General features: G+C 40.1%; 1 protein-coding gene across 2 annotated transcripts in view; it reads left to right on the top strand.

Moving 5' to 3' along the window:
• The window catches only part of LOC105498364 (uncharacterized), a 308,776-nt gene that overhangs the window by 174,843 nt on the left and 117,819 nt on the right, over nucleotides 1–16,114 (top strand). Inside the window, exon 7 of one of the 2 annotated variants that reach the window (XR_011616973.1) lies at nucleotides 1,088–1,248. The exons of the other annotated variant lie outside the window; for it this stretch is intronic. The gene's annotated coding sequence lies outside the window, so the exon portion shown is untranslated. Of the gene's footprint in view, nucleotides 1–1,087; nucleotides 1,249–16,114 lie in introns of those variants that run through there. 2 annotated transcript variants of the gene reach the window in all.

Below are 16,114 nucleotides of genomic sequence, written 5' to 3'. Positions count from 1 at the left end.
CTTAGTCACTTAAAATATAAATTTCTTCTAAGTGGGTAGTAATTTAATATTACCCTTTAGTGAATTTGAGGAGCACCCCAAATAGGTTTATTATTACCTTAAAATATACACATACTGGACGGGTGCGGTGGCTCCTACCTATAATCCCAGCACTTTGGGAGGCCGAGGCGGGTAGATCACGAGATCAGGAGATAGAGACCATCCTGGCTAACACAGTGAAACCCCGTCTCTACTGAAAATACAAAAAATTAGCCGGGCATGGTGGCGGGTGCCTGTAGTTCCAGCTACTTGGGAGGCTGAGGCAGGAGAATGGCGTGAACCCGGGAGGCAGAGCTTGCAGTGAGCCGAGATTGTGCCACTGCACTCCAGCCTGGGCAACAGAGCAAGACTCTGTCTCAAAAAAAAAAAAAAAATGTGTGTGTGTGTGTGTGTGTGTGTGTATGTATGTATGTACTATAGCACCAATATTATATACCTTATACTAATGCACAAATAATAATGAAAATATAAATGTATATCAATTATGCATTTCTCCCAATCCCTAATAGATCGTGTGGCACATTCTTCTTCATTGGTTCCCGCTCTTAAATGCGAGGTCTTAATCTGGGAAAATCCATGATGGGCTCCAAAGTGTTGGTCTACCCCCTGAAATAGTATTTAGAATTGATAAGCACTTTTCTGGAGACAAGGTGTACCTAGAGCTTTCTTGAAGTGCTTTTCCTAAAGGTTAAGAGTTACAGGTAACTGAAAGAGGAGCTACAAATAGGAGTTTGCAGGGTGATGCTCTCTCTATTTTCTAAATAGGCAAACTGTGATTCAGCAAAATTAGATGATTTCCTCAGATTTACTCAGCAGGAACCGGATGAATCTGGGATTCAAAAAGGGGCAAAAAGAGCCCTGGGAGATAAAGGGCTTAAGAACAGAGATTAAGGACATCAAAGAGACACATCCTTTCTTCTAATATCTGAGAAAGATGAGGCACTCTGCTTATCCAGGGCTCACCCCTCCAGTTATACTGTTGATTCCTCCTCCTCCTGCCTCTTCTAGGACAATCTCTATTAATTTTTCCTCTCTTTCATACCTTTAGTTTCTCCCACTGCGTTGGTGATTCTCAACAAAGCTCACTTTCAACAGGAAAGGTAAGTTAACGGTATGGGGTGTATAATGAAAACAAACCCAAAACCTCTCCATGTAATTCTACTATCTCTGTTTTATTCTCTCCCATCAACTGAGAACTATTCCCCTGTATTATCTCCCACCCTCTTTCCTGTGAACATACTCAGCATTCTCTATTATAAAAATCATGTCCTTGAAAATTACATGCTTTTTATTCTCTTGGTTCCTATTTCTAAAGCACAATACTGCTCCCAAAACTATGGTGCAGACAGTTTCTATTAAAGTATGTACCCTATAATAAGATAATTTGTTGCCTACTTATCTTTCTCTTTCAATTGATCACGAAGGTCTGGAGTAGTATGTCATCTTCCTGGACCTGACATAATGCTAGAACAAAGCATGGTAACTCATATATGCTGAAAAAATGGCTGGATTTCATTGTCTAAAATCACAAATCAAACTCCATGCTATACAGAAGGAACAACTATCCTGGTTTGCCAAATCCTGAGAAGTTTTTCAGGATGAAGAACTTTTAGTGCTAAAGCAGAAAAGTTGGCGTCTCTACTCCTTAATGTGATCTAGACCCTCTGTGATCTGGCCCCAAGAAGTTTTTCCAGGCTCAACTTACATTATATCTTCTCAGACATCCAAGGTTCCAAAAAAGAAAATAAAGTCCCCTTGAAGTTCCCTGAAGATAGACCATTTGTTAAACGTAGGATGAGAATGCAGGGCCTAGAGCTGAGTGTCACAAGAAGATGGAGTGGTATTTTGAGTGTATTTGGTTCAACTTGCAGCTGGAGGTCATATAAGTGGAGCTGATCCGGATTATACAGGAAGGAGTGTGTTTGGTTGATCCAGATTACATAGGAAGGAGTGTGTTTGGTTACAGGGCCAGGGTGGTTAAGAAGCAAGAAAGAAGTATGATATAGTGCAGGAGTTCTCAAAGTGTAGTCCTTGAATCAGCAGCATTAGTCTTACCTGGGAAGTTCTTAAAATGCAAAATACTCCCCCCAATCCCACACTCAATCAGACACTCGAGGGATGGGGCCCAGCAGTCTGTGTTTTAATAAGCTGTGAACTGTGATGCATGTCTTGTATGGTGAAATAAACACCTTACTGGGAGTCAGAAAACCTGGATTGTGATGGTAATTGTCATGAAGTTTTGGTGAAACTGTGGCCAAGTGATTAAAGATCGCTTGGCCTCATCTTCTCTATCTGTTAACTGTGGGTAATTCTCAAAAAAGTTGAGAAAGACCCCATGGAGGATCAGAAGACTATGGAGTTTCAGAGCCACTGTACAGTGAAATAAACTATTTCAACTTGTAACTGGAGGTCAGATAAGTAGGAATGGTCACTTATGGTAAAAAACCATTTAGAGATGACTCTGTACACTGTCATCATCTCTATGGAAACACTCTACATACCTAAGGGCATGTTAGGGATCATTCTTGAGTGTGAAGGCCAGAATACAAAATTTCATAGTGCCAAACCTGGTCAGGGCTGAGATTCATTCTGATTATGGAACAAAACATCTCTTAGAGAAAACACTGGCTGTTCTCTCTGATGTTTTCTTAGAAAGTATCTTTTCCCAAATATCTGTAACATTCTCTTATTAGCCCGTATGTATCTGTAATCCTATAGTTTCAACCAGTGTCAAAATCCTAATTTAATTAAGTTTGATGGACTGCCTACTACATGCCTATCACTACGCTGGAGGGATTTTGAGAACGAAACAAAGCCAATTTGATCATTCACATTAAGCTTTTTGGGAAAAATATTGGTATATTGGTATTAGCATATAAATATAGCCTCAACTAATTGAAAGCTGGTGAGAGTGATAAATCTCTTTTGGGACAAGCTTGATATCAGGTTTTAATGACAGCAAGTCTCAGCTTGAATTCTGCTGCATATACAAACATTTGTTTTAGCCAAGAGTCACAAAGAGAGTCAGAGAACCTGTTCTATAAGCTTGATACAAAGTCCTAGCTCTGGGTCCCTGTGAGTGCTCCAACAGCTCCTTGCATGAATGCTTCACTAGAGACACAGAGGCAGTAGTTTAGTAGCAGGATTTAGCTAAAGTCACAGCCAGATTCAGGAGAGGAGAAACCTCTGAGTCAGCAGCTGGCCCCAAGATAATTCCCGAATCAAGCCTCAGGCACCGTTGTGAACTGCATAGGCTATCGAGGTTGCTGGATTCTTGATTATGCACGAATGGGAATGCCTGCACAATATTTTGGTCAATACACACATCTTGATCACTCATTTCACCAGTGAAAAATCACTTTTTACATCTATGATGCTAACAAAGTCTCTGGAGTTGACCAGTTGTCAAGACTGCTGAAATACTGATAGAGCCTCATGTGGAGGGTGAAGTTTCCATTAGAGGCTTTCAATTTCTATCCAACCACCCTGGAATGGATATTCTCAATTAGAGCAGCTGACTCCCCTCTCTCCAGCTAGATGAAAACTACCTACACAACATTGTCTATAGGGGAATATGTTAAAATCATAGGTAGCATGATTGGAACAAAGAAAGAACGTTACATTTCATAGTGTATAAAAATGCTATACTTCTGGTTAGACATTTCTAAAGATTTGCAATTTCATATGATTCAACCTAATACATACTCCTTGAGAGTCTCTGAACTTGAGTGCTATCTCATTGGTTTTGTGATGTGGTTTTTGCTGCTTTCTCAACTGCCTTGCTCCCACCTCCCAAAAAGACTTTGACCTATGTTCTCTGCCTGAGATTGTTTTGTCCCAGTCCTTTTCCTGCTGTTACACATCCTTCCGGTCCTATCTCAGATATCCCTTTATACAGAGAAATCTAGACTCTCCAAATATGCCAGGTGTCCTCCTAGGATATCTTAAACCTCCTGTGCTAACTCCCTTCTGAGCACTGTATTGTAAATCCTGTTAACTTGTTTGTCTTGGCCGTTAGGTTGTGAGCTCCCCGAGAGCTGGGGCAGGACCTTCCTCATTGCCAGGGCAGAGCAGAAGGCAGCAAATGACCCCTTGTGCTCCATCATGTGAACCCTTGAGAAGCTTCCTTGGGAGGGTGGAATACCAGGCACATTACAGTTAGGTGCTAAATTTTGGGATATGGTCTGTAAGTGCCATAAACGTGGTTAGGCATAGAAAAACAAAGGTGAGGCTGATAGGAAGCCAATTAAAAGCATTTCAGAGATGGGGCTATAAGCCTTTGTCCTAAGTCACCCAGTTGTAAGAGACAGTGGAGGAAAACACACAGAACTCTGATTCACCCACTGTGGGACAATGAGGCTTCGATTAACCTCAGAGAGAGCTACAGGCATCACCAGTTCTGTGCAAAGGTGACAAACAGAGGGATGAAGGAGGAATAACAATAACAGTTACGCCAATTAAAATAGAAATGATATCATCTGGGATCACTCAACCAATTAGCATACAATTTAGTGTAATAAGCAATCAGAGAAAGGGAGAAAAAGAGAGGATAAGAACAAGAACACATGCGCCTACCAAAAATAAGAGAGAACGCAAAAGACGGAAACTGCTGGATTTCAACGTTGAGTAGGTCTTTCTCATTTACCAGGAAGAATTGCACCCAAGAAGGAATATAACTCTACCTGCCATTTTGGAGTCCAGCTTATTATCTATTGTAGATTTTGACATCTTACTTAGCCTCGTGACAGTCTGATTTTAGGAAGAGTGTACATTATTTACATGAAAACAAATATGAGCATTAGGAGGCATTTTTCCCCTGCGTGCAATTCCTACTAAAGAATTTACATTCTTCTAATTTGCTGCTTTACTGCATCACTTACTATCCGCCTGAGATGAGCACAATGTCCTCACAGTTAGGAAGGTGCTGAGGAAATTTACTCTTTTTAGCACTGAATCACTTGCTCTCCTCTTTAAAGCCACCAAACTCTCACTTATTTGAAATTCTCATTTCTAAGCATCTGTTTTGTTTTACAGGTATCAGCTGATCCCAAATCACAATATTCAGGCTTGGAAAGACTCTGATTTTAACATTTAATTCTGAGTGTACTGTTGCAGTATTTCCACTCTGAAAACGGCTCTTTAAATAACAAATGCAGAGGCATGTGTTTTATTTATGTTGCAACTGATGAATTATTCTTTAGAATGGGGATTCTGAATGTATTTTAGCAACACACAAACATGAATACCATATGGTGGAACTGCTTCCTGCAGAGAGTTAGGATAAACATCATGAATAGCATTAATGTAAACCACATGTATTAGTGGTACCCATCTTACTAGTTCAATAGACTTACAGGCTGAAACTGAACCAGAGTGTTTTAGGAAACCAAACATTGAACTTGTGTGATGTCAGGAGACTTTAGAGTTTTTTGTTTGTTTGTTTTCTTGTTTTTTTTTTTTTTTTTTTTTTTTTACCTCTAGGAAAGGGAAGGTAAATTTAGCATATTTTCTTAAACACACAGGAATGCTTTTACTTACTGCATTTAGATTTTTAGGACTAAGAATGTCCCAAGAGGCCAACTTTGAAGCCAGCATTTGCTGTGATTTTGGGCTTTTGTCATTTGCAAATTTCTAGTAAAATGGAAAGAAATACGGAAAACCACTGAAGGCCTTTGAGGCATCATAGGACTATACATTTGTAGTCATGCCCACTTAACCTGAAAGAGTAGCTCACTGGCCATGGAGAATATTTGTGCTTATTGAGGGCAAATCACACAGGTGAGGCTGATCTTCGTTAGGACAAGGGAAAGGTGACAGAGGGCTGGTGGGAGTCACATTAATGGAGATTACTCTTCGTAGCATGTTTTATTTTCAAATGTCAGCAGGGAGTGAACTCTGCTGTGTCATTTTTGCTCAACATTTTATTGATATAATGTGGCTTGACTGGATTATTACAATTACAAGCTATGGGGGCTGTATCCATTACTGCAACCTAGATTTTTTAAAAATTCAAAGTCTTTTCTAAAGGGGTTGCTCTTTCATTGTGTTTGTCTCCTGCTGCTTAAATTCCCCACAGATGTAGTGAGATGGGAATAAGACATTCCTTGCTCTTCACTATCTCTATCCCTTTCTGCCTTCTTATTTATTGAGTCTGTACTCTGTACCAGATGTTGTGCTAGGTGCTTTCCATTGTTCTTGCAATAGCACCACTTCCAATTCCACTTCTTCTATTTGTTCCACTGTTACCCATGGGAGGAGGACCTCCCATCCTTCTTTTCCTGTTTTTACCACCTGTTCCCACTTTCCTTTCTCCACACCAAGACCAGACCTTTCAATGTCTTTAATGGTAACAGTAAAATCCATGTTGATAAGATTAGCCACAAATTATTCATTGTTGATACTGAGTGAAGGATATATTGGTATTTATTATATTAATTTTCTACTTTTATACACGATCGAAGCTTTTCATAGCAAAAAGCTAAAACACTCCATATTGATGACTCTTTTCAAAATCCTGGTCTTAGAGTTCTTGAATACATTCTTCACCTCTGTGTCAGTTACCATGGGCAACGGTACATACTGGACTTCCACATCACCCAGGCTTTTTCTCCTCCAAGATTTCAGACCATAGGATTTCCTTATCTGGACTCACTTTTCACTTTGCCCACTCCCATTCATTCTCCCTAATTCATCAGTACCCAGATCTCCCATTTCTTTCCTACTCTCAGTTTTCAGTCTCAGGATCCATTTGTTTTCATTTGGCTTCAGTTAATTTCCTGCTTGGGCTGGCTCTTTTGAATTTGGCAATAAAATGATTCTTATACCCGTAACTTCAATTTCCTACTCACTTTTTATCATATAGTACTTCTTTTTCTAATCTTCATCCTGTGGAAGTCCCACCACATATTTTTGCCCGTGCTTATTTGCATAGCAAATATCCTCTAGAATAAGGCCACATTAGCATTCATGTGCCAGAAAATAGTAAATATTATTCCTTTAGGGACTGTCCTGTGAGCTGGCATTTTCCTTTCTTTTCCTTTGTGTCTTAGCCATCTAGAGCAGCACTGTGTGATAGAACTTTCTATGATAATTGAAATGTTCTGTGAATCTGTGCTGTTCGATATGATAGCCAGAAGCCATGTGTGCTATTGAGCACTTGAAATGTGACCAATGAGACTGAAAAACTGAAGTTTAACTTTCTTAAATTTTCATTGATTTACATTTAAATTTAGCCACATGTGGCTCTAGTGGCTACCATGCTGGACAGCACAGCTTGAGAGATTTGGGACATTGTCTAGTTTCAGTATCACTGCCACTGCCTGGAGAATCTTCCAGCCACGGTCATATGCTTCCTCCTTACCATGAGGAAAGCTGTGGATTATTTTCTCTCTTTGTGGCACCTTTTTGTTGTTTCTGGGGTAGAATGACTTGATGCTGAGGACAGAGATAGAAAACTCAGGGTCATTTGCTCCTGGCTGTCTCTCTTCTGCCAGGGCATCTTTTCTGCTTTATTTCAGCACCAAATGCCTGAATTCCATTGTCTCCTTTCTGAGTGCTTGCAGCGTCCTCTGGCTAGTTCTTTTGCTGCCTCCTTTTGCTCCCCTATAGACCATTCTCCACATGACAGGTAGAATAAATGGTGTAAGGTACATGGATGTGCTTTGGTCAAGGAATAGGCCAAAGCAGATATCCAGGCCTGCATGACTTAGCAGGTTTGGTGTGCGGGTGCATACCTCCACTTGTTATATAACCTGTTTATGTAAGTTTACATGTGGCTCTGAATCACTATTGTCTATAAAAGGTATAATTGCCCTGCTAGTGCTGTACAGGGGCTCTTGGGGATTGGCTCGGCAAAACATGGCTTGACATGAAGGGCGTGCTGGTGCCGAGAGAGAGAGCGCGCCAAGTCTGTCTTTGCAGACGGACAGGAGGGAGCAAGAACATAGCTCAGCTTGCTCGTGCCGAGAGACAGAGAGTTGGCCAGGCGCGGTGGCTCAGGCCTGTAATCCCAGCGCTTTGGGAGGCCAAGGCGGGCGGATCACGAGATCAGGAGATGGAGACCATCCTGGCTAACATGGTGAAACCCCGTCTCTACTAAAAATACAGAAAATTAGCCGGGCGTGGTGGCGGGCGCCTGTAGTCCCAGCTACTCGGGAGGCTGAGGCAGGAGAATGACGTGAACCCGGGAGGCGGAGCTTGCAGTGAGCCAAGATGGCGCCACTGAACTCCAGCCTGGGCGAGACAGCGAGACTCCGTCTCAAAAAAAAAAAAAAAAAAAAAAAAAAGAAGAGTTAATGTGCTGATCCTGAAGGCAAGGGAGAGCCGGCTGCACAGCTGTGTGTAGGAACTACTTGCTCAAGCAGCTGAGACAGGCTGGACAGAGTGAGAGACCTAGTGTGAGTAAGCTGTTGATGAGAGCTGCTGCTGAATAAAACCGTATTCACCAGCCTATGCCCCCTCCCCCCATCCCCGAATGTTCTTTCTGCCCATCCACCCACTCCTCTAGGATTTCAGCATGGGCTGGACCCAGATCCTGGGACCTGACAAATGGACTAAAATGAAATTCTTCTTCCCCTCTTTTGCCGTATCAGGAACGTTAACGTACTTTTCAGCCTAGAATGTTTCTCTTCTGCTTTTTGCATAGCTAGCTTCTCATCTTGCAAATCTCAGCTTAAATGACACCTTCTTAGAGAGGCCTTCTCTTTCTAAAGAATGTCCTCGGCTTGCTTCCATATAATCTGTCTCCAGCCCTCTTTCTCTCCCCTCTGTAGCATTTGTTGCAATTTGTAACTATTTGTTTGTTTTTTCCTGTAAAATGCACATTCCATGGAAACAGGGACCATAGTAGTTTTTGCGCCCTTCCCATTGGATGGCTAGTACTTAGTATGTGATAGATACTTAATAAAGAATTGTTGAATGAATTGTTGAAACATTTCTGTCTTCTGCCTAGTAGCTGAAATCCATCTGAGAAAGGTCAACTTCTCAGCCCAAGAAGCAGAGAAAACCATTTTCAGCTGGGCTCTTGCTACATCTGGGAGTCAACTCAGTCCCTTCCTTCTTATCTTTCAGGGTTGTGCCATGGTGAGGGCTCTCAGCTTATAAGTTTTTTCTTTTCTCTTCTCTTTTTCAAGAAATTTCTGGTTTATTTCCCCAGGTAGTTTCCTCCCTCTGCCCATCAGCCAGAATTCTCTCAGCAGTTGCAGGTTCACTCATATGTCTTGTTTTGAAGCTTTTGTTACCATGGAGAAAGCCACATTTGATCTCTGAATCCGTGGTCTTTAGCTGTTCTCCTCACTGTAGTGGGCAGTTCTTCTGGCCTCTGGCATCGGCTCCATGGTAAATTCCCCATGCTGTCCTCCCACACGTTTAGGAGTCATTTTTGTTCGGTAAAGAACTATTTGTAGCTATCTCTGTATTTCCATCTCTGACCTCTGTCTTCCTGGATGGAGAGCAAGAGAGGCTAGCCCCATTCCTTCTCAAAATCTAGAGCATGGGCCAGCAGCATGGCATCACCTGGGATTTTGTTAGAAATGCAGAATTTCAGGCCCTAGCCCGGACCCACTGCATCAGAGTCTGTGTTGGGGGGACATTGCTCTGGGGTCAGAGAGAAAACAGGAGCTTCCTGTGGTAGCTCTCTGTGTTCCACCACAGGCCCCAGACCCATCCATCTGGGGTTCCAGTAGTGATTCTCTTTCTACTCAAATAAGACTTTCTGTCCAACAACAGAAATAGTCAAGGTCTACTGACCATCCCTTCAAAGTGGGGCTTACATTTTCATGTCAGTGAATATGCCAGTGATGTGGGTTCACCTGAGGCTAGATGGCAATGGTGGGTTGACATCCTGACTAGTTGCTTACTGGCTGTATGAGACAGGGTATTGTATTAGTCAGGGTTCTCCAGAGAAAGAGAACTAGTTGGATATATAGGTATATAAGAAGAGATTTATTATGGGAATTGGCTCACGTGACTATGAAGGTAGAGAAGTCTCACAGTCTTCCATCTGCAAGCTATAGAACCAGAGAAGCCCGTGGTGGAATTCAGTCAGAGTCCAAAAGCCTGAGAGTCAGGGGAATCAATGGTCTAACTCACAGTCTGAGGCCGAAGGCCTGAGAATGGGCGTCATTGTGTAATTCCTGGGGTCCAAAGGCCTTAGAATTAGGAGCTCTGACATCTGAGGACAGAAGATGGATGTTCCAGTTCAAGAAGACAGAGAAAAAATTATTCCTTCCTCCACCAGTTTTGTTTTATTTGGGCCTACAATGGATTGCATGATGCCTGCCCACATTGGTGAGAGTGGATCTTCTTGTCTCAATTTACTGATTCAAATGCTAATCTCTTCCAGAGACACTATCACAAACACACCTAGAAGTAATGTTGTACCAGCTATATAGGTGTCCATTAGTCCAGTCAAGTTGGCACATAAAATCAACCATTGTAAGCATATTACACAATCTTTTTATGTCTTTTTAACAAGTGCATTAATAACATAGCCAGCATTTATGGAGTGCTTACAATGAGCCAGACTGCACTAAGTGCCATGCTTGAATTTATGCTTATTTTTCTATAAGATCCCTTTTCATGATCCTTTTATTGTAGATAGAAATTTCAGGCTTAGAGATGTGGAGTGTTTTGGGCAAAGTTAAATAGTTGTTGAATGGCTAAGGTGCAATTTAAATCTAGGTCTGCTTGTCTCCAGAGTCTAATCCCCTACTGCTATACAGCATTGCTCTTGGATGGTACCATTTGAGGCCTTATGAAAACACAATGAAATAATACAGTGTTGATAAATGGTTAAGCCCTGAGTAAATGCTAGTTAACATAATTTGGAGTCGAGAAACATTGCCAGATCTTTCCGCACATGATCATCTTGTACATATGTTTTCAGAGTGGCTTCCCTGGCTACACCGTATCTGCTAGTGTCCACAGATCTTGGCCACTCCTATGGACAGAGCAGCATGATGAAGTTGTAGGGATGTTAGTTCTCTCCCCAAGCTACCAAGGTGATCTAGGTAGAAGTGAAGGGAGAATGGTTCTCCTCCATGTGCTGCAGACAAGTTGGAGACTTGGACCCTTCCTGGATTATGAATGCTCTATTGATCCGCTCCTTTTATGTGGGAAGAAAAGAACTAATATCCAAACACAAAGTGCTTAGGCTCCTTCAAACAAGAATCTTAACTGCTCACTGGGTGTCTTATTCTGTGTACTTCCACCAACATCTCTGGAAGCAGTACAGAACAGAAAATTTATCCCCTTTTCATACCTGGGGAAACAGAAGAAGAAAGAGGTGAAATCATTTCTAAGGTCACAGAATTCATCATTATTGAGAACAAGGACCAGTAAGTTAAATATTTCTTTACTCTAAATTCAGAGCTTTATCTATAGTAGATTTTTCTGCCTAAAAAGCTCGTGTTTTGGTTCTTTTATGCTAAGTTTTACTTCAGCGTTTCTTCTGATGTATGGCCCAAATTCTGCTTCAGTGAGTATTGCTCAAAACTCATTTCTTTGGTGAATCATCCTCTAATCTCATATGACCACAGGCTCTCCTTAGACCGAAGCTCCCAGACATGGTCTTTGAAAAATGACATCATAATCCTAAAAAGAAGTGAAGGAAATTGAAACCAATCTTTGCGACATACTATTTTTATTTGGTCGCTCATGCTATTTAGATGGAGAGGGCACTGGATAGGGACTATATCTTTTCCATGTTTTATACCATGCTTAATAAGTTCTCAGAATATAATAAATGTTTCACAGGCCAATGAAAAATTTCAAAGCATATAACCTACTGGGGAGGTTGTAAAATTATTCATGGCTGACACTGATGAGAAGATCAAGAGTTTTACTCTACAGGGAGAAGACATTGGTGACACCCCAAGAAGCCAGGAGTTATTCTTAGGAAAACCAGATACATGGAGTATTTCCATAAAACCTATTTTTAGAGTGAATGTTAATAAGACATTTACAAATGTGTATAAAAATAAGATGCTAATTTGTGCCACTCTATGATAAAATTAATAGTTGGTACTGGTTATTTATCCTATGATACACTAATTTCAATATGAATCTTACAAGAGGAGCTTTAAAGTGATCTATTGCTGACTAAGTGACATACATGTATAGAAGAACATATGTATATTAAATATTGTATATGTAAATTATTTTCAATGATGAAATCATGTCTGATGTCTGAACAAGTGAAAGGGCTTTGTGGAATTCTAGGAAAAGTGCAAAGATACTGGACAAATACACTTTGAAAAAGAACTATCCTTACTGTAACCATATGACAGTTACATAGGCTGTCAGAAAAAATTACCTGGAATAACTTTATGCATGGAAGTTGACAGTAACCATTATTGAACATTTGCTTCTTTAATTTAACTGTTGGAATGCCCTGCTATCAATTTTCATTGCAAATGAAACATTTACTAATGTGTATATGTGTAACTGAAAGACTTAGTTCCTATATGTTCTGTAATAGTCCAAACACATCTGTAGAAGAAGGTTAATACAAAGGAATTTCAGGTCATTGACGGAGTGGGTACATGGAGCCACTGAGAAGCAGAGCCTGTGAGAGACTCAAGTCCAGGTCAATGGTCAGTGCTGGAATGAGCTGGGTGGAGCAGAGTGACCTGGAGTAGAATGTGTCCTCAAGCAAGACTGAAGTAGGAGGATAGGGAGGGAGGTGGCTTATCTGAGATGGCTTGTGAATTAAATGTCACTCCCAAGATAGTCAGAAGGAAACTAATTCATTATTTTAAAAGGCTAGGAAAATTGAAAGATTGATTCATTCATTCAATTCAAATATCTGTTGTGTACTTATTATGTGGCAGCCTTCATGCTAGACATTGTATATATGATGGTGACTCAGTCATAGTTCCTGAGATTAAAGAACTCACTGTGCTGTGAGAGTGACTGTTAAATTAATAGATGAAAAGTGCTAGGTGCTATGATAATGATGATGACAATTCTTTGAATATTTGCTACATGTCAAGTATATATTTTATTTGCATTTACATGCATCAAGACATTTGGTTTTTATTTGAATACCCTGATAGATAAGAGTAACTACTAGATGCTCTGATATCACATAAGAGGAGAGTATCTAATCCAGTTTAGGAGGATTATGTAAGATGGTGAATATCTTAAATGAAAGTGGAGATGAGATGGGAGTGTGAGGGACAGTAGGGTGGAGACAGGGGAGCATCCTGGGGGCACATCAGAATTGGTGTAAGATTGCAGCTGGTTCCCTCTCCTCTACATTGTAGCCCTACTTAGCAGGGTTTTGCATAAATGACATACTTCCTGGCAAAAAAAAGTCATCCCATATATAATTAGAAAAATCAAGTTCCACCCCCACAACTTGCTTTGTCTCCTTGGGATGTATATGTTGCTCTTGTTAGCCAATGTATCTGGTCTCCTCTCTAGTAACATAGAAGATTAAATTTCCTTTATCCCTAAAGACAGCCATGGAATTTGCTTTGGCCAATGGTATGTGAGCAGATGTGAATTGGGTGGAGGCACACAGTTGTTGGTTTGATTCTCCATCCGCCTCTTGGTTCTCTTGAATCAGGAAATCATGTGTTCCTGACAGGGACTGGAGGCTCTGTCCATGTGGATCAGTGAATTGCTTCACTGAGTGTCCTCAGTGTCAGAGTGAAGCTCTGGAGGGTCATCCTGACCTACAGCAAGTTTTGAGTGAGAAATAAATCTCTGTTCTGTGAAGTTGCTAACATTTTGTGGGGAGTGGTGTTTGTAACTGCAGCATAATATCGCCTGTCCTGCTTGCCCTTACTTCAGTTGAAAACCTTTTTATTTTTAGATTTCCACCTTGTTTTTATATCCTTTGACTAACTTTTACTATAAGGTATCATGCATCCATACATGTACTGGGATGAAATGACTTTTGAAAATAATGCACTATTATTTACAAATCTTTTGGTGAATTTCAGATGAGAGTTTGAATTAAAAATATGAGAAATGATTCCATTAAAACACTCTATGGGCAATACCCTAGAAGACACATTCAATAATATATTTCCTTCAGTGATTTGATGTTTGTTCATTCATTTTTTACTGGCATGATACACTCTAAAGTTTTCATATAATCACTAATTAAAGTTACTGGAATTTTCAGGTAATATGACATTCCTATATTTATTAGGAATAAGCTCCTTAAAAATTATGAATGTGAGTTAAATCCATATATCCTTCTGGAGCTGTTTCTCTTTTTAAAGGGTATGTTTCCACTACATCGCTAGACCTCACAGTTTGCATTAATTAAAATATGCATTAATAGAATTCACTGAAGCTGGAATTTCAATGTTAGACACTTTGGGATGGTATGAGAAGGCTGGACAAATGTTTGCAAATTTGGACCAGTTTTTTGCTTAGAATCTGCTGTCAGTTTTATTTCTTAAAGAAACTCGCAGCTAAAGTAAAAACAGATTAATATAAATTCAGGTATAGATACATCATCAGTAGACAATGAACAAAATTTCAAATGAGATTCTGTTTATTATACAATTTACAAAGGATAAGGGAAGCTGAGATTTTTGGGGGTATTTTTATTGGAAACCCAGAGAAAGAGAGCTGGAAGTTGTAAGATTTTTTCCTGTAGAAGGGCTGCCCTCCCACCAAAAACAGAAAAGATGGGCCATAGATGGATATTTCAAGTCCTTTTGTTTGTTTGTTTTAGCACCCATCCCAAGATTAAGTATTAATACTATGCTACACTCTGCAAGAAACAGTAGAGGTAAATGTTGAGATTACCCAAAAAGGCAAAGAAATTGGTTGTGTCTCATAGTCTTGATGACTGAAAAAATAGCCTTTGCCCTAATTATATCTATACTTTCTTCTTCCAGGTTCTGTCACTTTTCTGCACTCAGAATTCCTTGTCTCTCTCCCAGCTCTTCCCCTGTTCCCTCTTTTTCTTCCTTTCCTTTCTTTCCTGGTGTGACTCTGTCTGACTTCCACTTTTTCACTCTTTCTATAGACTCTTAGGTTCTTGGAGAAGGGAGGACATGAGATGAGATGTTTTAAACTTCCTTTGGCAGAAAGCAGAATATTTTCTGATCATCCTTTTCCAACCTTTTGACTGAGAAGCTTATTGGGGGCTTGTTTTAATATTTTCACAACCATTATTATGCAGATTTCATAATTTCATTACTTGGCTAAGTAGGGGTCTCAAGAAAGAGGTCTAAACAAATGGGAATGATAAGACCTATTCTGGCAAAACATTTTTAGCACCAGACTATTTTGTATAATGCATATCTTACTGCTGTATACCAGGTTTAAATCACATGGTAAGATAATTATAGATTAAAAATTGTACCTTAGAGATAATATGTGCAAAATAAAGTGGATTAAGGAGTGATTCACTTGAGAGCAGAATTATGCCATTACCAGAAAAATTAAATTCTAAGCCTCAAGATTCAGGTTTCCCTTGTGGGGTTCATTCTGAGTGTACTTATTTCTCTTTCAGTCACTTTCTCTTTTCTGTTCAGTGTCTCTAAGAAATCAGTGTCATCAGGTAGTTTGCTAGCAGAGGCATTGGTGCTCTAAGCAGGAAGTCAAAGTCAGCATGATAATTGGATTATCAAAGATGGAGTTGGTGGGAGGTCTCCTGGATTCTCCTCCAGTGGTCTTTCCAGTACAACATGTCATCTATAGTATCTACTTGGCTTTGGAATAGAATCAAAAGATTTAATCTTCTCTACAAGTATGAGTGCTCATGCACACACACAGACAGCAATCTTTTATGTACAAATGCACATATTCCATTACTTCAGGTAATTATACATTTACCTGATTATTTCGTATATATATACACACATATATACACACTCACCTATATATATACACACACAAGCACGCATATATATACACACAGAATGTTCTGCAACCAAACTTCTCTGTACAGGGACATACTTGAATTAGGCAGAGCAAAAGGTCCCTGGTGATCATGAACACTACTTCCAAAACATGGGTGATATGGTTTGGCTGTGTCACCACTCAAATGTCATCTTGAATTCCTACCTGTTGTGGGAGGGACCTGGTGGGAGGTAATTGAATCGTG

The sequence above is a fragment of the Macaca nemestrina genome, chromosome 19 (assembly GCF_043159975.1).
Source record: "Macaca nemestrina isolate mMacNem1 chromosome 19, mMacNem.hap1, whole genome shotgun sequence".
Lineage (NCBI taxonomy): Eukaryota > Metazoa > Chordata > Mammalia > Primates > Cercopithecidae > Macaca > Macaca nemestrina.
Note: the sequence above shows the minus strand (reverse complement) of the source record. Positions and strands in the feature narration are given on the sequence as shown.